Source organism: Thalassophryne amazonica, chromosome 16 (assembly GCF_902500255.1).
Source record: "Thalassophryne amazonica chromosome 16, fThaAma1.1, whole genome shotgun sequence".
NCBI classification, from domain to species: domain Eukaryota; kingdom Metazoa; phylum Chordata; class Actinopteri; order Batrachoidiformes; family Batrachoididae; genus Thalassophryne; species Thalassophryne amazonica.
The window spans coordinates 69627939-69651686 of NC_047118.1; the positions used below are offsets into that span (position 1 = coordinate 69627939).

General features: G+C 40.7%; 1 long non-coding RNA gene across 1 annotated transcript; it reads right to left on the bottom strand.

Moving 5' to 3' along the window:
• Window positions 1-512: 512 nt before the first annotated feature.
• Window positions 513-23072, bottom strand: LOC117528653. Its single transcript, XR_004565847.1, has 4 exons — window positions 23063-23072; window positions 7091-7098; window positions 5926-5929; window positions 513-634 (listed from the first exon to the last, which is right to left on the bottom strand). It is a non-coding gene; the product is annotated as an uncharacterized LOC117528653 (long non-coding RNA).
• Between the last annotated feature and the right edge of the window lie 676 nt (window positions 23073-23748).

A 23748-nucleotide genomic window follows, 5' to 3' on the forward strand; every position in this document is an offset into this window, starting at 1 on the left:
AGCGTGGGCGTCCTTTATTTTCATTTCTGAAAATAAAGGACACCCACCGCGGCTCCTCAGGGCCACTACCACTACCCAAGGAGTATTTAATTTTGAAAAAAATAATTTAGTCATACGTAAAGCTTTAAGTGCTTTATTAACACAAAACTGTTAATAATAAACTGTGCAGTCATTGAAGTGTGTAATAATAAACATAAATATTCATCTTTAAATCTTTAAAGTCAGTACATTTTTACTTGGAAATAAAAGGAAATAAAGTAAGTAAGTAAAGTAAGGAAATAAGAGGAAATAAAAAATAAAAATACTTGTTTGCTGTCAGTTTGCCTTGTACCCATTGGCACTAACGCTGTCAAGCCAGGGGTTCGACTCTTCCCACTCACATCTGTACATTTGCAAATGTTTTTTGCTGGTGGAGTTTCCTCGCTACCGGACGTGAGGTACGGAGATTAATATTTCCTGTGTTTTATTTTGTTCATTATTCAGTTTTGATGAGTGTGTGAGTGTGTGTGTGGGACATTTCTGAAAATACGGAACAATTTACAACCCATATTGATTCAATATGGGACGCAACAAATAATTGTCAAATAAAGGACAATTCTGTATTTTAGGGGATGGATGGCAACCCTAGTCAACCCTACAGTTCCATCTTCTGAAATAATATTTTGTGAACTATTGTAGCAAAAGCCTTCCTTAGGTCAATGAATAAACCTACTACTATTTTCCTTTGATCCATATCTTTATTGATCTCTTCTATCGAATCGAGCAGTGCCAGTGCAGTGGATCTTTTCGCTCTAAAACCATATTGACTTTCATCAAGCAAGTTGTGTTGTTTTATAAATTTATCCAATCCGTTATTATAAAATGTTTCCAGTATCTTAGAAAATTGTGATAATAGAGACACAGGCCTGTAATTAGTAAAAAAGATGCTTGCTACCAGATTTAAATATCACTTTTGCCACTTAGTTAATTTGTTTTTATAGTTCTTATTTTTAATCTCTGTCTCACTTGATTTACTTTGAATTCTCTATATAGCATATTTTTCTTCTTACTTGTACAAGCCTTTTGAAGACCTTTTGGTGTGATGACTGGGTATAAAAGGAGCATCCCCAAAAGGCTCAGCCATTCAGAGGCAACGACGGTGTGAGGATCCCCACTTTGTGAACAACTGCGTGAAAAAAATAGTCCAACAGTCTAAGAACAATGTTTTTCAATGCTCAACTGCAAGGAATTTAGGGATTCCATCATCTACAGTCCAAAATATAATCAGAAAATTCAGAGAATCTGGAGAACTTTCTACACGTAAGCAGTAATGCCGAAAAACCAACATTGAATGCCCGTGATGTTCAATCCCTCAGGCAGCACTGCATTCAAAACTGACATCATTGTGTAAAGGATCTTACCGCGTGGGCTCAGGAACACTTCAGAAAACCATTTTCAGTTAACACAGTTCGTCACTACATCTACAAGTGCAAGTTACAACTCTACCATGCAATGCGGAAGCCATACATTAACAACATCCAGAAACACCGCCACCTTCTCTGGGCCCGAACTTGTTTGAAATAGACAGATGCAAAATGAAAACGTGTCCTGATGAGTCCACATTTTAAATTGTTTTTGGAAATCATGGATGTCGTGTCCTCTGGACAAAAGAGGAAAAAGACCATCCAGATTGTTACCAGCACAAAGTTCAAAAGCCAGCATCTGTGATGGTATGGGGGTGTGTTAGTGCCCATGGCATGGGCAACGTACACATCTGTGATGGTACCATCAATGCTGAAAGGTGCATCCATGTTTTGGAGCAACACATGCTGCCATCCAAGCAACATCTTTTTCAGGGACATCCTGGCTTATTTCAGCAAGACAATGCCAAGCCACATTCTACACGTGTTACAACAGTGTGGCTTTGTAGTAAAAGAGCACGGGTACTAGACTGGCCTGCCTGCAGTCCAGACCTGTCGCCCATTGAAAATGTGTGGCGCATTATGAAGTGCCACATATGACAATGGAGACCCCAGACTGTTGAACAACTGAAGTCGTACATCAAGCAAGAAGGGGAAAGAATTCCACCTACAAAGCTTCAGCAATTAGTGTTTTCAGTTCCCGAACGCTTATTGAGTGTAGTTAGAAGGAAAGATGATGTAACAGTGGTAGACATACCACTGTCCAAGCTTTTTTGAAACATGTTGCAGGCATCCTTTTCCAAATGAGCAAATATTTGCATAAAAACAATAAAGTTCAGTTTGAACATTAAATATCTTGTCTTTGTGGTGTATTCAATTGAATATAGGTTGAAGAGGATTTGCAAATCATTGTATTCTGCTTGTATTTACATTTTACACAACGTTCCAACTTCATTGGAATTGGGGTTGTATTTATTGTATTATGTCACTGGTCTTTGTTATTTATCTTCAGTGTTGCTTATCTGATTATGTTCCATTTGTTATTTAATGCATTTTCTGTTTATCAGTTATCTTGTTTTATTTATTGCATTATTCTGTTGTCACTGGGTTTGTTTATTCTCTGTTTTACCAGTAGTTTGTTTTGCCATCATCATTTATTGTATTCACTTTTTTGTCTCAGTCAGTATCAGTTCCGTCCTAGTTCGGTTTAATCTTAGGTTTCTTGTTTTTCCCCTTCTTAGACTAGTCACAGTATGTCTTAGTTTTGCCCCTTTTGTTTTGCTCACACATTATTGTTTGTCTAGTTAGTTTATCTGTCACTTACTTACGTTGCACTGTTTTATTTTTCACTCCCGCACTCTCTTGCCTTTCTCCCCTCTTCTTCGATTCGCAAAACCACACCTGTTTCCAGAACATTCCACGCACCTGCTCCACATCACCTTGATTAGTATGCTCCTTTTTAAGCCCTCACAGTTCCACAGCTCAATGCCAGTTGTTGATTTTTCACTCTGTTGCTCTCTAGTGGTTTTTTTTTTTTACCTTGTTTGTGTACTGCGGGCTCCACCTCACTGTTACCCTGAATTCAGGTCATTTTTTACTCTGCCTTTGCTTTGCCTGTTATAATCCTTGATGCCATTTGTACAAACTCTGCTCGTTTTTGGAGCACGACCCAGCCTGTACCATGTCTGATACCTCCACCTGTATGTCTGACTTCCTGTGTACCGAATCCGCTGCCTGGTTATCAGATAAACCTTCTTATTCTCCACAACCAGTCATATCTGTGAATTTGCATTGGTCTCCAACTACTTCCAGTGTCAGCCCACCATGAGTCCTGACAGCATGCAGCAATGTACAGAGACATCCTTGATGAAACCCTGCTCCAGAGCACTCTTGACCTCAGACTGGGGTGACAGTTCATCTTTCAGCAGGGCAATGACCCTAAGCACAAAGCCACAATATCAAAGGTGTGGCCTCAGGACAACTCTGTGAATGTCCTTGCGTGGCCCAGCCAGAGCCCAGACCTGAATCCAATTGAACATCTCAGGAGTGATCTGAAAATGGCTGTGCACTGATGCTCCCCATCCAACCTGATGGACCTTGAAAGGTACTGCAAAGAGGAATGGGCAAAACTGGCCAAAGATATGTGCACAAAGCTTCACAATATGTGCACAAAGCATCGTATTCAAGAAGACTTGGGGCTGTAATTTTTGCCAGAGGAGCATCATCAAAGTATTCAGCAATGGTTGTAAATACTTATGTACGAGGTCTGTTAGAAAAGTATCGGATCTTTTTATTTTTTGCAAAAACCTGATGTATTTTAATCACGTGTGCTTGCATGAGCAAACCTTGAACCTTCGTGCGCATGCGTGAATTTTTTCACGCCTGTCGATTGCGTCAGTTGCTGGCAAGCAGCCTTTGAGTGAGGACGGGTGTAGTCTCTCGGCAAATGGCGGAACGACTGGAGCAGCACTACTGCATCAAATTTTGCCAGAAACTGGGCGGCAGCCAGGTGGAAACCATTCAGAAGATTCAGATGGCTTTCGGTGATGATGCTATGGGCATCACACAGATTAAGGAGTGGTACAACCGGTTTAAAGATGTCCGCACAACAGTGGAGAGCGAGCTACAGTCCGGTCGGCCATCAACATGCTGAAATGACCAGATAATTTTCCAAAGTGAACGCTGTGGTGATGTGGGACTGTCGTGTTACTATCCGACAAATTGCGGAAGAGGTGGACATCAGCACTTTTTTGGTACATTCCACTGTGACAGAAGATTTGGCCATGAAAAGAGTGGCTGTGAAATTCATGCTGCTGCTGATGGCGATACAAAATTGCCTCCGTGTTGAAGTCTCACAGGTCATGTTGTGACATGCCCACCTCTTCCACAATTTCTCGGATAGTCACACGACTGAAAAGTCACCGAAAGCCATCTGAATCATCCGAATGGTTTCCACCTGGCTGTCACCCAGTTTCTGGCAAAATTTGATGCGGCGCTGCTCCAGTCGTTCCGTCTTTTTCCTTGTAATGAAAATCCGCTGAGTGCAAAACACATGTCCTCACACAAAGGCTGCTTACCAGAAAATGATGCAATTGACAGGCGTGAAAAAGTTCACACATGCGCATGAAGGTTCAAGGTTTGCTCATGCAAGCACACGTGATTCAAATCCATCAGTTTTTTGCAAAAAATAAAAAGGTCCGATACTTTTCTAACAGACCTCATACATGTGATTTCTTAGTTTTTTAATTATTATTTTAATAAATTTGCAAAAACTTCAAAAAAGCTTTTTTTTTCATGTTGTCATTATGGGGTGTCGTGAGAAGAGTATTCAGAAAAAAAAAAAGAATTTCCTCCATTTTGGAATCATGCTGTAACAACAACATATGGAAATACTGAAGCACTGCAAATATTTTCCAGATGTACTGTAATGTCCTAGCTGTACTGGGAAGAACCTGTTCTTATGATTTGGATCCTCTTTGAGAGCTGTTAAAATGTACACCCATCTGTTTTTGTTTTGTTTTTTTCCTGCCCAAATGCCTTTTTTTTTTTTTTGACTGAGGGTGGAGCTGGGATGCACATGTGCACACAGACAACAGTCCATTTTCATGTTGGCATGAAGAGTCTGCCACTTTAATTGTTCAAAAACTGACATTTTTGGGCACTGATGGAATGAACAGGTTTTGGCCCTGTTAAGGTTCCCGTCATCATTTGTCCCTTTTTCTTTTTCCGCTGTCTGCCCAGGTCTTGGTTTAATAGTTGTTTTAATTTTGTCAATTATCAATTGTCATCCTAGTTTGGTTCTGATCATCCCTTTTCTGTGTTTTATACTTTTGTCTCTGGTTTTGTTTTCTGTTCATCATTTATTTTCTGTTCAGTCATTTATGGCATTATCTGCTATTCTGGATCCTCGGGTTTTGTTTGCTGTTCTTCATTTATTCTCTGTTTGTTTGTTTTGTTTGTATCATGTTGAATTATCTGTTTATTCTACTTTTGCCACTTGTAAGTTCCATTGTTATTTGGTCTTAGCAATTATTTTCTGGTTGTTCCCTTTTCATTTCTTATCTTTGTTTTTCGTAGTGCAATTCTTTTCATGTTAGTATTTTAATCCACCTGTGGTTTTTGATTTATCTTTGTTCTCATTCATCCTCATCCCATTTTGGTTGTTTCGTCACTTCACTCTCTTGCACCTGCTCTTGTGTATTTGTGTCTTTCATTGCTTCACTCTTGGTCTTTCTGCTTTGCGTTTTTCCTTACTTCACTCTCTTGCACTAGCTCTTCCCCGATCTTCGTCTTTCTGACACACCCCTTTCCAGAACCTTCTCCAGCACGTGTGTCTCATTACCTAATCATCACCTTCTGTATTTAAGCTTTTTCAGTTCATCACTTCTTTGCCAGTTTGTTGAAATTGTTTCACTTACCAGCTCTTTGTCACAGTCCTGTTTTCCAAAGCCATGTTTTGACCCTGCTCTGTTTCTCAGACCTCGCCTTTTGCCTTGGTCCATGTTACATTGTTTGTACATACTACTGAACTCTACTTGTTTTTGGACCACGTCATTGCCTTGCACTTGCCTGTTACCTCTACCCACGGACTGCTTACCTGTGTACCGAACCTCAGCTCATATAAAAGATTGAGTTCTTTTTTACTCTAGCACCTTGTCTGAGAGTCTGCTTGTTGTGTCCACCCACCTTCTGTGCCAAGCCGCCTCACATCGTGACACCCTTTGTTTCTACCATTAAAGAACCAAATCATTCACAAATCTCAAAACAATGTCAAATTCTAGATTTCTTGAATCTGTCTTATACCATCTCAGCTCACCCACCAACTTCAGCAGCCCTGCACCACTCTGGGGAGCCTTGATGTGTTTACAAGGGTGCAGGTACACAGGGCACCCCCCACAAAATCAACAAGGGTCATCGCTACTGGGAAACAAACCTAAGTACGCCACCCCAGACACTGCCCTATCTCATAATTAGCCTGTTGGTCTTACATGCCCCACAAGTATCAGGGGTTGCAGACTTTCCCAGCTATCAGTCAAATTTGAATGACTGCAGGGAAAGGTCTTCAAACCTGTACCTTGTATTTGCTGACTTGTTAAAAAAATACTGAGGGAATAACACACACCTAGACATGTATCACTTACTTTTGGTCCTTGAAAATTGAGAACTGGAAAAAAAAAAAATGATGTAATTCCTGCACTATTCACTATTTTTTGGGTGTCAAAATCCAACCCATTGTCTTCATTGTGACACCTAAGTAACAGATCAAGTAGGTGATTGCATGTTGGGGTAAAATATGTTGGGCACCTTGTGTTTCCCATGGCTGCTACTGTAGCCATGAAGGGTCAACAGGAACCTTGAATATTAGACAGCTAATAGGGCTCTGGTCAAACAAGAAGATCAGGCAGACAATGTGATGGCTTGTAACCCAATGGCTGTGAACGCAGATGAAGGCAGCAGCAGGTCCTCAGACCCTGATCATCTGGGATTTTGTAGCCATCAGACCAAGAATAAGGATCTGTTAAGGATTATGTGTTTGTCTGCTTGCAACAACATTCCTGATTTAAAACAAACCCATGCACAGGCATCCCTAGGTTGACCCTGGATGTAGCTTTTCTACATCCGGGAATAGATCATAAAATGATCTTCCTCACCACTGAGGGACTGCCATGACAACAATTATTTGACATTACTGTTTTTGCTTTTCCCTAATGGCCAAAAAAGCAAAAGGCACCGGTAGTGGTATTTTCACATTAGTGGAATGGGATTCAACCACCTACAGTGTCCTTGCTAAAAGCCATAATGTATGAAAACACAATAGTTATCAATCAATCCACACATTTCACAACACACCTAAATGTCCCTGACTCACATTATCAATAACTACTCTATTCACATCCATATGTTTGTGCTTCATGTACACAAACTGTATTTATTCCTATATCTCTATGTGTGTATATATGTCTGACCATGTTGGATGAATGTCAGTCTTTTTATAAAAATAACTGTATTTCCGTGTCTCTTTGCATCTCAATGTCAACCATGTCTTAAAAAAAAAACATACACTCTGTCTGTTGAAGCAAGAGTAAGTACACCTCTTTGTACATCCCACCTTCAAAAACAGCCTCATATGACCATCCATGAAAAATGTACTTAAGTTCCTACTTTTCTATATGAATACAAATTTCCTATGGGCACTGCACTCATATGTTGTAATACAGAACAGCAAAATGAAAACTTTGTTGTTGTGCATATGTGGAAAATGTAGGATTGAAAGGTTTACCAACCAACAACAGGATGTTTGTTTTATTGTAGATCTCACTGCAGTTCTGGCATCACTGTGGACAAACTCAAATCAAACATTTGAGCCTTTTTGTTTTGGTCGACATTTCTGCTCTTTCTAAAATGGGTTCCATAGTAATAAGAATAGATCATATAAATATCTTTGAAAAAAGCAGCTGAAGACACACACAATTTCTACTCAGTATGTTTTTCCATGTCAGGATGTCATATGCTTCCCTGAAGACAGAGTAAAGTTTAATTATGAATTACGTGGTTGTAAATCTGCACTTGCACTGTGTGTACGTGGCATCCTTTCGAGTCAGACTGATCCACAGCAGGTGATCTTTGATTGTGTTATTTAAATGCTACGCTTCTCCATGTGCTAACATTTTACACAAACACAGACAATTAACACCTCGCTCCCCTCTGGTACAGTGCAATCAAGAAGCATATTTTTAATCAAATATACACACCTGCACTCATTCATGTCCACCAGTGCACACACACTGTCGGCTTTACAAATCTGAAACCATAAGAGCTGCAGGTTTTGCAACAAGTAATTAGCTTGTGTTAGCAATTAACGGAAAACATAATTAGCCTCTAGCCTGGGCATACACATCCATCACCATTTGGGAGGGCAATGGGATGCCAGTATTAACTTGAGCATTCACTTATAGGGTCATTCAAATGGTAACAAAGATTTACTTCATTTTTTAGTTATACACAGGCACACGGGTGGGTTATGAGGTTGTTCCATTTGCCCTATTGAGAAATCCCATAATCCTTTGCATTTCAGAGAGGCGTTCAATCAAAATAACATGGAGAAACCACATAACGACAATTGCAAATGAACATTATATTACAAAAATGTAAATTTATATGCCTTTCATAACATTTATAAGGGAACGCATGCATGAGACCCTGAACACTTGCTAAAACAAATATTCCAAATATTCTGTGTCTGCTACCTTCAACCTGCGTGGAACTTCATTAACGCAAACCAAATTTCAGACATCTTACATATATAACTCTGGAACAAACAACACAAACAGTGTTGTAAAGGACCATAAGCAGGATGTTAAAGAGCAAACATCACTTACCCCCAGAATGACATGAACAGGAAGTGATCGAGGCTCACAGCAAATCCCATTGTAAATAATGGTGAAATCACTTAAGATTCTCATGTTTACATAATACAAACACAATAACAATGTTGAAAAAACTAGATAATATACTCATGAAAGTTTTAGGCACAATATACCATTGTCCGTGTGCAGCGGTTAAATTGCAGTGTTATCAGAGCGTCTCAGTGCCGTTCTCAGCGTTGTTAACATCTTGTTGAGCAGCTACCTCTCTGAGATTTTGCAAGATTTGAAACCTCAATAAGGCAAATTGTGGATTTTTGGTCCCAAATTCCATCCTGACTTCAACACTGAGGAAATTAGGCCTGATTTATTAAAATAACAGAAAAATACATATTTTATATGCATTTACATATCCGGGGAACTGATTACTGCCAAATATTTTAACAAGATGGCGGCACTCGTAGTTGCAGCGGCTCAGTGCTCTCAGTTTAGGAGCAGTTTCCTTTTGTTTTTGTGTGTTGTTTGTTTACTTTTCGGTGCACTCTGTGCTCAATTAAAGTACGGATGAACCGAACTCCTTGAAATCAGAGCTCAACACCGGTACTCTGCTCCGGAAGATGAGGATTTTATTCCTTTCAGAGATTCAATGACAGAGGGACTGCTATGGCATGGTCACTGATGCCCGAGGCCTACAGCCACGCCCAGAGGGATCTAAAAAGGGGGATCAGAGAGGACAAACAGAGGTACATGCAGTGCCTTGAAGGACACTTTGCCCACAACAAACCCGCAGCATGTGGTCTGCCATTAAAGGCATTACAGACTATAAGGGCAGCAGGTCACAGATCAGCCTTGACAGCACACTGTCTGACACCCTGAACCATTTCTATGCATGCTTTAACATGCAGCATATGAGAGCAGATCCTCAAACAACCTCATCAAGTGAAGAACCAGCAGTTGTCATGCAGCAACACCAGGTGAGATCTGCTCTGAGGCGCATCAAGACCTCAAAAGCAACAGGGTGTCAGGCCGCACACTGCAGTCATGGGCTAACCAGCTAACGGGGATGTTCACCAACATCTTCATCTTCATGTTGCAACAAGCTGCTGTCCCCACTTGTCTTAAATCCACCACTATCATCCCTGTACAAAAGAAGACATCCGTGACCTGCCTTAATGACTACCGCCCTGTCACCCTGACCTTAGTAGTCATGAAGTGCTTTGAGAGAATCATCCTGCCCCACATCAGAGACATCATCCCTGCAGATCTGGATAGATATCAGTTTGCCTACAAGAGGAATAGATCTGCGGAGGATGCAATTTCTGTTGCACTCCACTCAGCCCTGACCCACCTGAAACAACCAAAGATATACGCCCGGATGCACTTCATAGACTTCAGATCCGCCTTCAATTCAATAATCCCCTATAAACTGGTTCACAAACTCCAGGATCCTGGATTTACCTCTTCAGTCTGCACATGGATTATGGACCTTCTTACCTGTAGGCCACAGAACGTCAGGATAGGAAGACATACATCCACCACCATCATGCTGAACACTGGGGTGCCACAGGACTGTATGCTCAGCCCAGCCCTGTTCACCCTCTTTACCAAGGACTACACCACCATCCACTCTTCTAACACTATGGTGAAGTTTGCTGATGACACCACTGTAGTTGGAGTTATTAGTGACAATGAGGAGGATCTCTACAGGGAGGAGGTACAACATCTGACCGAGTGGTGTTCAGAGAATAACCTGCTTCTGAACACCATCAAAACAAAGGAGGTTATTGTGGATTTCAGGAGGACCAGAAAGACCACCCTCAACCCACTTCACATAAATGGTGAGACGGTGGAGGTGGTGGACAACATCAGATTCCTGGGGCTCCACATCACCTAGGACCTCTCTTGGTCAGTCAACACCTCCCATCTGATGAAGAAGGCACAGCAAAGGCTCTTCTTCCTCAGGAAGCTGAAGCGGACTGGTCTCTCCCCTCAGCTCCTGGTGAACATCAACAGGAGCAATGTGGAGAGCATCCTCTGTCAGGCATGACTGTATGTTATGCCAGCTGCGTAGCAGAAAACAGAAAAGACTTGGATCGGGTTGTGAGGACAGCCCAGAGGACTGCTGGAGCTGAGCTTCCTGTCCTGAATGCTGTGAATGCTGGATGCCTGCAGAGGAGAGCCACCAGGATTTCCACTGACCAAATACACCCTGGACACCATCTGTTTGCCCTGCTGAAATCAGGGAAGCTATTCCACAACATAAAAACCCGGACTAGCAGACTGAGGAACAGCTCTTTCCCCAGAGCTGCAGCCTCCATCACCCCTCCTCTTCCCCGCCCCCTACTCTCATACTCACCACTTTCAGCTACAGACTGAGCAACAGACTATTGCTCCTCCTACTGGATGTTAAACAGCCATGGGCAGTGCAATTTTTTAGTTTACACTGTAAATAACATGTCTATTGTTGTCTCTTGCACCTTATTGCACTTATACTTTATTTTTATTTATTTTATCTTTTATATTTAATCTTTGCTGCTACTGACTGGTTGTCACCAACAAGGTTTCGTTGTTTATCACAATGACAGTAAAGACTCTCTTATCTCTTATCGTATACACTTAAGTATGTACAATTTTCTTTCCATGTCTTTTTTTTTTTTTTTTTTTTTTTTGTGCATGCATCCCAACCTGCACCAGATTCATTATTTGTGGTTCGCGAATTATTCCAATGTTATATTTTTAAAAAACATATTTAAAACTTTACTTATTGCTCGCAGTGTTCTACAAGGCTACTTTTACCTCCCCATCTCAGACTCTGATTGGGTATTTGATCCCCCAGGGACAATGGGGTATTGAAACTCGGTCTCTTAAGGGCCTTTCAGACTGGAAGCGTCAGCCGCTGCAGTTAACGTGCCCGGTTGCATCAAGCACTTTGTGGGCGTTAACGCGTTCAACGGGTTTATCACGGCAAGGGTTGAACACTCTGGGTTTTTCCACAACTCCAAAAGCTGAGCAATCGTCATCTTGGATTTTCGTTTGTAGAACAACAAAAAAGCTTAAAAAACAGAAGTAAAATGAGTCTCCCATCACCCTGCTCAAAGAAGCTTTTTGTCAGCTCCTTTTTGGAGTGACGCCGAGGGAGGACAGATGGCTTAGTGGGATCAATCGAACCGCGACAGCGTGCAGAACCGCTTGGAGCAGCCAGAGGTCAGGCCCCATTCTGGTACAGAGCAACACAGACAGCCTGGATGATGGAGCAGACCAACTCAATCTGAAATTCCTCACTTTTGGATATATACAAACACCCAGTTTGACCAATGGAACTTAGTTCTGCAGCTTACTCAAGGTGATAATAATTTAAAAATAAAACGTCATGTTACTGCACTGCTGAGGTTTCTCAGCTAACGTTAGCTTAGCCTAAAGAGCACAGTTTAGCTGAGTGAACACTTTAATTTGTAAATGGTTCAGTTTATTTTGATTTTTACCAAATAAAACTACAGCTTTTTGCAGGACCATGAGGTAGGCCATGGACCAGTCCTTGGCTATTTTGTTAGATGGTGTTAGATGGTGTGACACGACTTTTATCTGCAACTTAACGTGTCAAAAATGAAAATGATTATAATTGATTTTCGTAAGGAACCACCTGTCGCAGCCCAAACACTTGTCAAAGGTACAGCTGTGGACATAGTCAGTCATTATAAGTATGTAGGCACCATCCTTGATGACAAACTGTCTTTTGAGACCAACTCAGATGCCATCTGCAGGAAAGTAAATCAGAGGCTGTTTTATTTGAGGAAACTGAGGTCTTTTAATGTTGATAAGAAGTTTCTTAAACTGTTTTATTCATCTTTTATTGAGTCTGTTTTAACATTTTCAATGATTTGTTGGTTTGGGAGCTTCAGGATAAAAAAAAATAAATAAATAATAAGAGCGGGATGAAGAATGTGGTCAAACTGCCAAAAAATAATTGGCACAAGCCTGAGTGAACTTGATAATGTCTATCAAACCAGACCCACTCAGAGGACAAGGGCCATTTTGGCCAATCCTCTCCATCCTCTTCATGCAGAGTTTCGACTCCTCCCATCTAAGAGGAGGTATTCATTCCCTCTCAGACACCCTCTCTACTTTTAAGATTAGGCTTAAAACTTTCCTTTTTGCTAAAGCTTATAGTTAGAGCTGGATCGGGTGACCCTGAACCATCCCTTAGTTATGCTGCTATAGACGTAGACTGCTGGGGGGTTCCCATGATGCACTGTTTCTTTCTCTTTTTGCTCTGTATGCACCACTCTGCATTTAATCATTAGTGATCGATCTCTGCTCCCCTCCACAGCATGTCTTTTTCCTGGTTCTCTCCCTCAGCCCCAACCAGTCCCAGCAGAAGACTGCCCCTCCCTGAGCCTGGTTCTGCTGGAGGTTTCTTCCTGTTTAAAGGGAGTTTTTCCTTCCCACTGTAGCCAAGTGCTTGCTCACAGGGTGTCGTTTTGACCGTTGGGGTTTTACGTAATTATTGTATGGCCTTGCCTTACAATATAAAGTGCCTTGGGGCAACTGTTTGTTGTGATTTGGCGCTATATAAAAAATTGATTGATTGATTGATTGATTGATTGTCAGGCCAAACGAAATGGATATTTAAAAGCCTTTGTCCTGTCTGCCATTAGATTCCTTAATAGGCTGTAGGTGAACTTGTTGGGAACAATATACACACTCACACACACACACACACACACACACACACACACACGCACTCATCTTCCACTGCTCAGTCCAATCAAGGGTCACGGGGCTGGAGCCTATCCCAGCAATCATAGCTGGGATAGGCTCCAATGCACCCTGCGCCATTACGCACAGCGAAAGTGAAAGTGAGCTGACGGAGCAGACGAAGAGTCTCTCATACAATCTCACAAGCTCAAACAGTGTGTGAGTATCAGGATTGCTTGACTACTTTTCCTGTGAATGTTACTGGATAAGCCTGTGGCAAGCTCCCTTGCTCCGGTGTAAAGCACCGTTTACCATATCAATGGAGCGAGGGGGAGAGACCGCTCCTCAAACTGAATGAGCCTCGAAGTGTGAATGTTGCTTTCAGAGCAGGAGAGAACAAACACAGTCAACTTCATAGTAGAAGTTTGTGATGTGACCTTTGCTTTGAGATGAAGACAAACAAAATGCATAGACCATTTTGTATATATTGTTCAAAATGTGCATTTGTGTTTATTGTTTGAACCTTTTTGTTGTACAGTCTTCCACACAAGAGCCAAAATTACCTTTATAAAGTGTCAAAACAGTTGTTTATTATAGTTTGCTGTGTGTTTTGAATAAATGTGTGTGGAAAATTATTTTCCGCTTCACTTTTTCCTTTCTTATTTCTGACTGTAAACCTTTATTACACTTATAAAACACAACTATAGCATATATATTCTGAAAGTACAGGTTGTCCTGAAAAAAGAGACATAAAACTTGATTGTGGGTGCAGGGAGAACTGTTAACAGCAATTTAAAGAAAAAACATTTATGTCATGCGAGTGAACTGTCTAAAAAATGCCCTCGTACCCCAGGGGGTTAAAGTCTTTTTGTTGTCATTTTACTTGACACACATCTTAACACAACTGTAGTTGGATTATCATTGTGGGACAACGCTTCACATGGGATTTATTTATGCCAGAGGTGGGTTATGTATTTGTCATCTGATCAACGTTGCCAGTACACAGCGCAGCTGGGTGAAAGGGACTTGACCAGCTGTCAGCGCTGCAGAGTGTGAGGTACCGGAGGTGACTTACATGCTTATTTATGTCATCATATGCTGGGCAAACATTTCCACATCATACCTGCTACAGACTTAGGAGGTGTACGTCTTCTAATACATGTGTTACAAAGGTGACATCCCGTTCAGTTGCATTGCGGCACTGCACTGAGCCTCTGACTCGCACACAGTGCCACATACATGTCATTACATAACAACATTTCCTTCGCCCTCCCTGGTCGGGGTCCAGTGGAGGTGGACAAATGTGGCACAACATGTCGGCAGGCTTTGCTGTGACCAGTCAATCTCAAAGCTCAATCAACCACTATCAGATCATTTTAGATACTGTTTTGATGCCGTCAGAATACGTAAATTGTGGTCAGATGGTTGTCAGATTACACATAAACCACCGTCAGATAGGTGTTCCATCTTGACGGCGCCCAGAGAGTTTTGAAGATGTGCATCACACTCGGGGCCACCAGCCGATTTTGACCAACTGTGTGGATTTTCGCAGATGGCAGTCAGAAGTTTTTGGAACTGAAATCCGACACTTTTCAAATGTGTGCAAATTCCTAAGTCCAGCGCCACTCTGTGTGATTCCGGCTATGTGTGACTGGGTTATTAGGGAACATGCAAGATGAGGAGATGAATGAGGAAAGCTACCAAGACACCCAGACAACCCTGAAGAAGTTATAGGCTTCTGCGACTGGAGAAATTGTGCATAGTGCAAATTACTATTAAGTTATTAAATTATTGGTTGAGCTAATAGGGTTTTTAAAAAGGAATAGTTTCCACCATTTTTTTTTTTTTTTTTTTTTTTTTGGTTCCATATATGTTATGGGGTAATCTACCATACATCATAAAATCTAATAATCTGGAGATCAAGCATTCAGCATGATCAAAACTATTTAATTTATTAGGTATGCCAAGGACGTAAAAAAATCATTGGTGTTTATTTATTTATTCGTCTGTCTGTGTGTTAGCAGGATTACGATTTTGACAAAATTTTCAACACAGATACATATTAGGCCATGGAAGACACCATTACGTTTTAGAGGTGATCCATGTTCAGATTCTATATCAAGTTTCACTTTCTATAGGCTTTGATGCATTACGTCAAAACTTCCTCATGGATTCTCACCAAATTTTCACCATGGATAGACTTCCTTAAATTCTGGAAGTGATCCAGATCTGGATTCTGGATCATGTTTCACATTATACAGGATTTGAAGGATTACTGTTAGCAGTATTATGTCAAAACTACTACACAGATTCTCACCAAATTTGCACCACACATACACATTAGGCCATGGAAGACACCATTACATTTTAGAGGTGATCCAGATCCAGACTCTATATCAACTTTCACTTTCTATAGGCTTTGACACATTATGTCAAAACTACCTCGTGGATTATCAACAAATTTTCACCACATATACATATTAGGCCATGGAAGACTCCATTACATTTTGGAGGTGATCCGGATCCGGATCCAGATTCTGGATCAAGTTTCACTTTATATAGGCTTTGAAGGATTACATCAAAACTACTACACAGTTTCTTACAAAAGTTGCACCACAGATATATATTAGGCCATGGAAGACTTCCTTAAATTTTGGAGGTGAGCCGGATCCGGATTCTGGATCACGTTTCACATATTAGTCATGGAACAATTTGGTATGTCAAAACTACTTCACGGATTCTCAGAAAATTTTCTCCACAGATAGATATTAGGCCATGGAAAACACCACTGAATTTTTGAGGTGATTCGGATATCAATTGGCATATGTCAGAAATCTCTCGTTGTTCTTGTTAATCATGTATTCCAGCTCCCTGACAACACATGTAAACAATAAAAATGTTTTAAGTGGTTTCACTATAGCAGTCAGTTTTTAGCATCAAAGTTAATGTTCTGAAGTCATTCACTGGTCACGTCATTGGCTGGATAGGTAGTTAGGTAGGTATAAATAGTGTAAATTTTCATCTATTATTCATGCACTCAGCTCAAAATTGACAACACTTGATTATTTGAAAGCAGGTTGTCGGTTCAGGAGGCTAAAGCAAAATTAAGGGAAATTGTGCAAAACACAGATGGCCTAAAACCTTTGTTCAATCCTTTTAAATTTGTTTTAATTTTCATTTAATGTGAAACAGTCCCAGCTGCAGATTCAGTGTGCAAACACACATGCTGCCTCCACTTGGGTTCCTGCCTGTCTTATTGCCGTTGGCTGTTTTTTCCATCTCAGGAGAGGAAAAAGAGCTACCTAATTATTTTTATGTTGAGTGGAACTTCACTGTATCCATTTTGTCTGCATGCTAGGCCTTTATTGTCTGCCACACAATAAATGGGAAAACAGTAAAGCATTAATGATTCTGCTGATGTTGTCACCAACACAAATGGAGCAGGTAATGCTTTCTGGTTCAAGGGCGCGTGGCTGCTGGTGGAAAAGTTTCTATGGTGAGAAAGCAAACCTGTTCCTGTCAGCCAGAACAGACTTCCTCAGGCAAATATTGCAGTGGCAGCACTGACCATCTGTTGCTTTCATATAAAGCTACTTTTTTCACACTACTTTTGCCGTCCGTTATCACTTGAAGCAAATGGTTAGAATCCCAGCCATGCAATATCACATTCAAATTCACAGCTTGTTACACAAATGAAATCCATTCTGTACACAATAAGAAAAGCGGGCCATTCAACGCACATTGCTGTGCCACTGCCCTGCAGTCTTTTATTTACATCATTCACATTTAACAATTTTGTCTTTCATTGTTAGGGAGTTACTTTGATATATCCTAACATTCTTCAGCCCTGGTTGCTTGTCTGGTCTGTGTTTGCCTTTGATCCGATTTGGCATTTGGATGTGGCTGCTGGTGCCTTTGATCCCACTGGCCTTTGATCTGATTTGGCATTTGTGTATGGCTGCTGGTGCATTTGATCCCAGTGGCATTTGTTTGCAGCCGCTGGCCTTTGATCCCAGTGGCCTTTGTTTGCAGCCCCTGGCCTTTGATCCCAGTGGCCTTTGATCCCAGTGGCCTTTGTTTGCAGCCGCTGGCCTTTGATCCCAGTGGCCTTTGTTTGTAAATGGTAAACAGACTGCATTTATATAGCTGATCAGATGCTCTAAGCGCTTTACAAATAATGCCTCACATTCACCCCGTTGTGAGGGTGCTGCCATACAAGGCGCTCACTACACATCGGGAGCAATAGCGGATTAAAGACCTTGCCCAAGGGCCCTTAGTCATTTTCAGTCAGGCTGGGATTTAAACTGAGAATCCTGTGGTCTCAAGCCCAGCTCCTTAGCCACTAGACCACCATCTCACCATTGACCATCACCTCTGCTGGTGTCTTTGATCCCATTGGCCTTTGTTTGTGGCTTCTGGTACCTTTGATCCCAGTGTCCGTTGTTTGCAGCCTCTGGCCTTTGATCCCAGTAGCCTTTGTTTGTGGCTGCTGGCCTTTGATTCCAGTGGCCTTGGTTTGCTGCTCATGGCATTTGATTCCTGTGCCCTTTGCTTGCAGCCATTGCTGCCCTTTGAAACTCACCAAAGCAGGTTAAGTTTTTGTAAAGGTTCTTTTACCATGCGTTGACCCTATTAATGGGATCACAGAAATCAGGAATTTATCAGCAGTCCTAATTATAGAATCAGATATCAAAGCTCAAATAATGAAAGGAATCAAGATCAAAGGCTCCTTAATCACACTCCTTAATCTGGATCCCCACCAAAAATTTTAATGATCTCCACTTACCCATTTCCAATCTCTCTACCAAATCTTGAAATCCATTAATGTCCCTTAGTGATACGTGTGACCAATGAACAGTTTGTTGTATAGCATAGTTCACCAGAGTGTGGTCGTGATGGTGTCATTGTGTGTGTCTATGCGACTTGTGGGGAAATGGGTTTCTGTATCTGCAGAAATGCTTTTCAAAGTGTCAAGACTTTCGGAAATGAGATGAAGCTCCCTGTGAGATGCTATACGCACAAATGCACTGTCTTCATAAAGAAGGAAATCACAACCTCAGCTTTTTGGATGGGCCTCGATCAAATGTTCCCCAGGGCTGAATTAGAGTCTCAGCATTATTTCAAACCAGGCAACACAAGTGTCATGCTGTCAGGAAACAAAGACCCAATTAACTTTATTACGGACATAATGGCGAGGGACACGGACAGATTATAAAACACTTGCCGTGGAAAGTCTTTTTTTAATATATGAGCTTCACTATTTTGTCTTCAGTGGCCTACTTGTGCTGTTTGTCGTCACACAGGGAAAAAAGTGCAACATGATGTAAAAATACAGAAAAAAGCAAATTATAAATCATTGAATTTATTAATGAGCTGTGGAACAAAAATATTCATAATTGTATAACTTCTCAAAAAAACATCACAACCAATGAACATCTTTTTCTATAGTGGCATATTTGTGGACCATTTCAATTAGTGCTCTGAATGTGGTCAACGATTTAAGATTCCTGTGCATTATTGACACACTCATGATGAGGCCATCAGCATCACCGAGTGACATTAATGAATCCCAAATTGTCAAATCACAGAAAAAATAAAAGCAAATTAAATCAGGTGCACTCATGTGTTTTCCAGACTGGAAGCCGCTGTTCATCACAACTTTGGATTAGTCAGATAATGGACCAAAAGCAATCTGGAATGAGTTTGGTTATTTTAATAATTAAAGTAGATTAACATTTTGACACTGCTTATGGAATAAATTTGTTTTTTTTTTTTTGTTTTTTTTTTTCCTGTTCTTTTTCTCAAGCCTTTTGTTTTGCCTTTTTTTCAAGAGGAATGAAAAGCTATTCATTTTCATGAAGGTTCAATCAAAGTTTCACCCAACAACAGTTTGCTGATTCTCGATTCAGTGTCTTTCTATGTGCTGTACAACTATTTTTCTGTTGCCTATCAAGTCACAGCTTTGAAGTGGAGTCAAAAAGAGTGATTTTCATACAAAACCCCTTATGGGATCCTGGTTTGAGTCTGCTGTGTGCCTTCTGGGAAAATGTAGCGGAACTTTCACATCTTCTTTAAGAAAATCCTTCACCGTTATAATCTTTTTGTTGAGTTTGACCAATTGCATATGACTTCTAGGCGCGTGTGAGCAGCATTAGAGTAGCACACAGTATTCCAGTTATGAGAATGATCATCTTCTTTGGATTACTTTTTTGAGTAGTTGCCAAAGTCTAGCTCTTTATGGACGGTCATTTCTAAAATAACCCATCTGAATTTGAGAGGAAGTCCTATCGGGGTCCAACAGTCCATTAGTGCCGGTGCTTATCCCTGGATTCCCTAGTGTGATGCAGATGAGAGCCTACAATTCCCCCTGGATGGTATGACAGTCCATCAGAGGTTACTTCCCTAGTCAAGGCTGGTACCCAATTACAGCAGGAGGACTGTGATGATGAAGAAGTGTCTTGCCCAAGGACACAGCATAGCATGACCAGAAATTGAACCCAGGTCTATATATTCATAGCGTAATTCCTTGTCTCACTGAGCTATCTGCCCTGCTCATGAGTTTGAGGAGAAAATTATTCATATAATTTAAATGCTTGGCTGTAACACAATAAAATGTGAAATAAGGCGTTTGACAGCATTTCTGAATTTGTGGTTCCTCCTGTGATTTATATAATGCACATTTAAAAAGATATGATCTTCAAAGGCAAGGGTATTTTGTTCATAGGCCATTGATGTTAAAACACCTTTTCCTCCCAAGAATCAGACCGACTTCTCTCTTGCTGTGCTCCTTTTGAAGTAGTTGGGGAATAATTCTGACTTTTGCCACAGGTCTGTGTGAAGAGGAGTGATGAGTTTAAAGGCTGACGCTGGGTGGACACACAAGGTGCAGAATAGAGTTACACAGAAAAATCTATGTGCAAACATTTGTGGACACTGTCATAGTGTTTGGCTCAAAAAATCAAACAGGCTTTTTTTTTTTTTTTTTTTTCCCCTCAGGGCTGAAGAAAAGAATAGAAGATGACAAAATAATCAACCTTTTTTCCTCTTCTCTTCACTGGCTTCTCTGCAGAAGAAGGACCATGTGTCACAGTCAGGATGCTGATTGGTCTGCTCATGTTCAAACCACACAGCTGATCATGAGCGAGCTAATCCATTCCTCTTCCGTGCCCCAGCGTGTCCGTGCACACCTGAAGCTGAGACATCACTAAGGGCCCCTTCACACATAGTATGATTTTGGGCGAATCACATCATAACAGCTCGTATGAGTGAACCACATAAAAGTCGAGCCAACATCGGAAGGGACATGTGGTCGGGCAGACATGAACAATCCCGCTGCGATGGTTTTGTGCATGCACACGAGTGTGATTGTGCGCATGTCGATAAAAGCTTACATGTGGAATGGCTTGTTTTACGTAAAACAAACCATGATGTACATTTGACTATTTGATTGACATATAAGTAGGGAGGGGTGTCATTTCAAAAAAATTAGAAATCTATAAATGTTAGCATGGAATATGGAAATATACACGGAATAAACCATAGCAGGATAACTTTTGGGTCATTTGTTTCCAAAAACCCATATGGACGGAGCCAGTGAAGATATCGGGTTCAAAAATCGCCAAAAATAAAGCCGAAAATGTCATATCTTGAGAACCACTGCACCTAGAGACTTGAAATTTGGCTCCAAATGTTGCCTGACCCCAAGTTTATATTCAACATCTATAGTAACAATAAGCCTATCTGGTGTTTTTTAAGAGTAATTGACAAAAAAACTAATTTCAGTACATATGTTCCGATCAATTGTAACAAACAAAATCTATGTAGTTTTTATTTCAGGAACATCAGTTGAGTATAATCGTCACATGTAAAGAATGACATGGCCACAATGAACTAATTATAAGCAACAGAGTGGTTTTCTACAACAGCACATATACGACACACACGTGACTTGAAATTTTCAAAGGCTCCGTCCATATGGGTTTTTGGAACCAAATTACCCAAAATGTATCATTGGTTGCAAAACAGGCCTACCACTCTGATGTGATAAACAAAAACAAGCATAATTCAAAGTTCTTGTTTGACACTGTGGCTACATTTATTCAACCTGTAAGCCACTTTCCATTTTCAGTTCAGTAAATGGAAAGTTCTTAGATTACTTCAGAGAGAAAATAGATGATATTACGGTAAATATGTAAATTGTCCCACCACTGCACCCTGTTACTGATGTAGGTACAGTCTGTGATAGGTCACTGAGATTTACTGAATTTGATACCACTTTGCTGTGTTTTCTGACTAAAGTTGGAAATTATTAGCCTGTCCGTAACCTCGGGATCAGTTCCTAAATGGGCAATTCTACGGTAATGGAATTACAATCTGAGCTAATCTGTCGTGGTTAGATGCCATATGTCCAGATTTTGCTGCTGTTGTAATTCCATTACTACAGAATTGCCCATATGTTTTAAATCTACAGTGATGAAACCAATAGTTAAGAAATCTAACCTTGATCCCATTCTACTGAAAGACTACAGACCAATATCAAACCAATCATTTTACTCTAACATCCTTGAAACAGTTGTTTCACATTAGCTTACAGACCACCTTACTGAAGATATGTTATACTTTGGAGGTAAGGCAAAGTCAAAAGGAACCCCAATATGCAGGCAGCAAAGAGACAAAAAGGTAGTAGACAAATCCACAGTGATTTAATAAGCAAAATGTGAACAAACAATCCAATCAGACAATGTGCTGGGACGTGAATACTAAAAGAGTACAAACCAAAATACATCATGTTTGGTGAAAATCCATCCAGCTATTTGTAGATCCCTTGTTCACAGTAGACACACAAAGGATTAATTTCACTGTCCTGCTTTGCTGGTGCACATGGCAACAACATAAATATATAGAATTGAATAGAATTTATTATCAATGTACATGACACCAGAAAAAAAATACTGTGCATAACAATGAAATTAAAAACAATCTCTTAAAAGCACATTTAAAATAAATAAATACAATAATAAATAAACCTAAAAATTCTACATAAAAGCTAGTTAAAACACTCAATCACAATCATAAAATGGCAGGTCCAGCAGCATTCAGTGCACAAATAGCTCTTCCCACAAAGCTATTTTTAAGTCTGTTTGTTCTGGCCTTAAGTGCCCTGTATCGTCTGCCTGATGGTAATAATTCAAACAAATAGTGTCCAGGATGGGAGGGGTCTCTGATTATAGTCCTTGCCTTCCTGAGACAACAACTTGTATACAGTTCCTCTAATGAAGGCAAGAGACAACCAGTGATCTTCTGGGCTGTGGTGACGACCCTCTGGAGAGCTTTCCTGTCTGTGACTTTGCAGCTGGAAAACCACACACACAGACAGTAGGTCAAAATGCTCTCTATGGAGCAGTGATAGAAGGACAGCAGCAGTCTCTGTGGCAGATGGTTATTCCTGAGAACCCTCAGGAAATAGAGTCTCTGTTGTGCCTTCTTGATGGTAGCCATAGTATTTGTGCTCCAAGTCAGGTCGTCTCTCAAATACACACCCAGAAAACAAAATTCAGAGACCCACTCCACACAGGCCCCATCGATGACCAGTGGCTGGATGACTGTTTTCCTCCTTCTATAGTCCACCGCCATCTCCTTTGTCTTTGAGGTGTTGAGGATCAAATTGTTCTCCCTAGACCAGACTGACAACCGCTGCACCTCCTCTCTATAGGCGGACTCATCCTCACCAGAAATGAGTCCCACCACAGTAGTATCATCAGCAAACTTAATGATATTGTTGTTGAAGTGAGAGGGGGTGCAGTCATAGGTGCAGAGTGTGTATTTTAGCATAATACAATCCTAAAATACCTTCGGCCACATGAGCATAGAAGACCCTGGCAGTAATACAACCCCTGGCAAAAATTATGGAATCACCGGCCTCGGAGGATGTTCATTCAGTTGTTTAATTTTGTAGAAAAAAAGCAGATCACACACATGACACAAAACTAAAGTCATTTCAAATGGCAACTTTCTGGCTTTAAGAAACACTATAAGAAATCAAGAAAAAAAAGATTGTGGCAGTCAGTAATGGTTACTTTTTTAGACCAAGCAGAGGAAAAATTATGGACTCACTCAATTCTGAGGAAAAAATTATGGAATCACCCTGTAAATTTTCATTCCCAAAACTAACACCTGCATCATATCAGATCTGCTCATTAGTCTGCATCTAAAAAGGAGTGATCACACCTTGGAGAGCTGTTGCACCAAGTGGACTGACATGAATCATGGCTCCAACACGAGAGATGTCA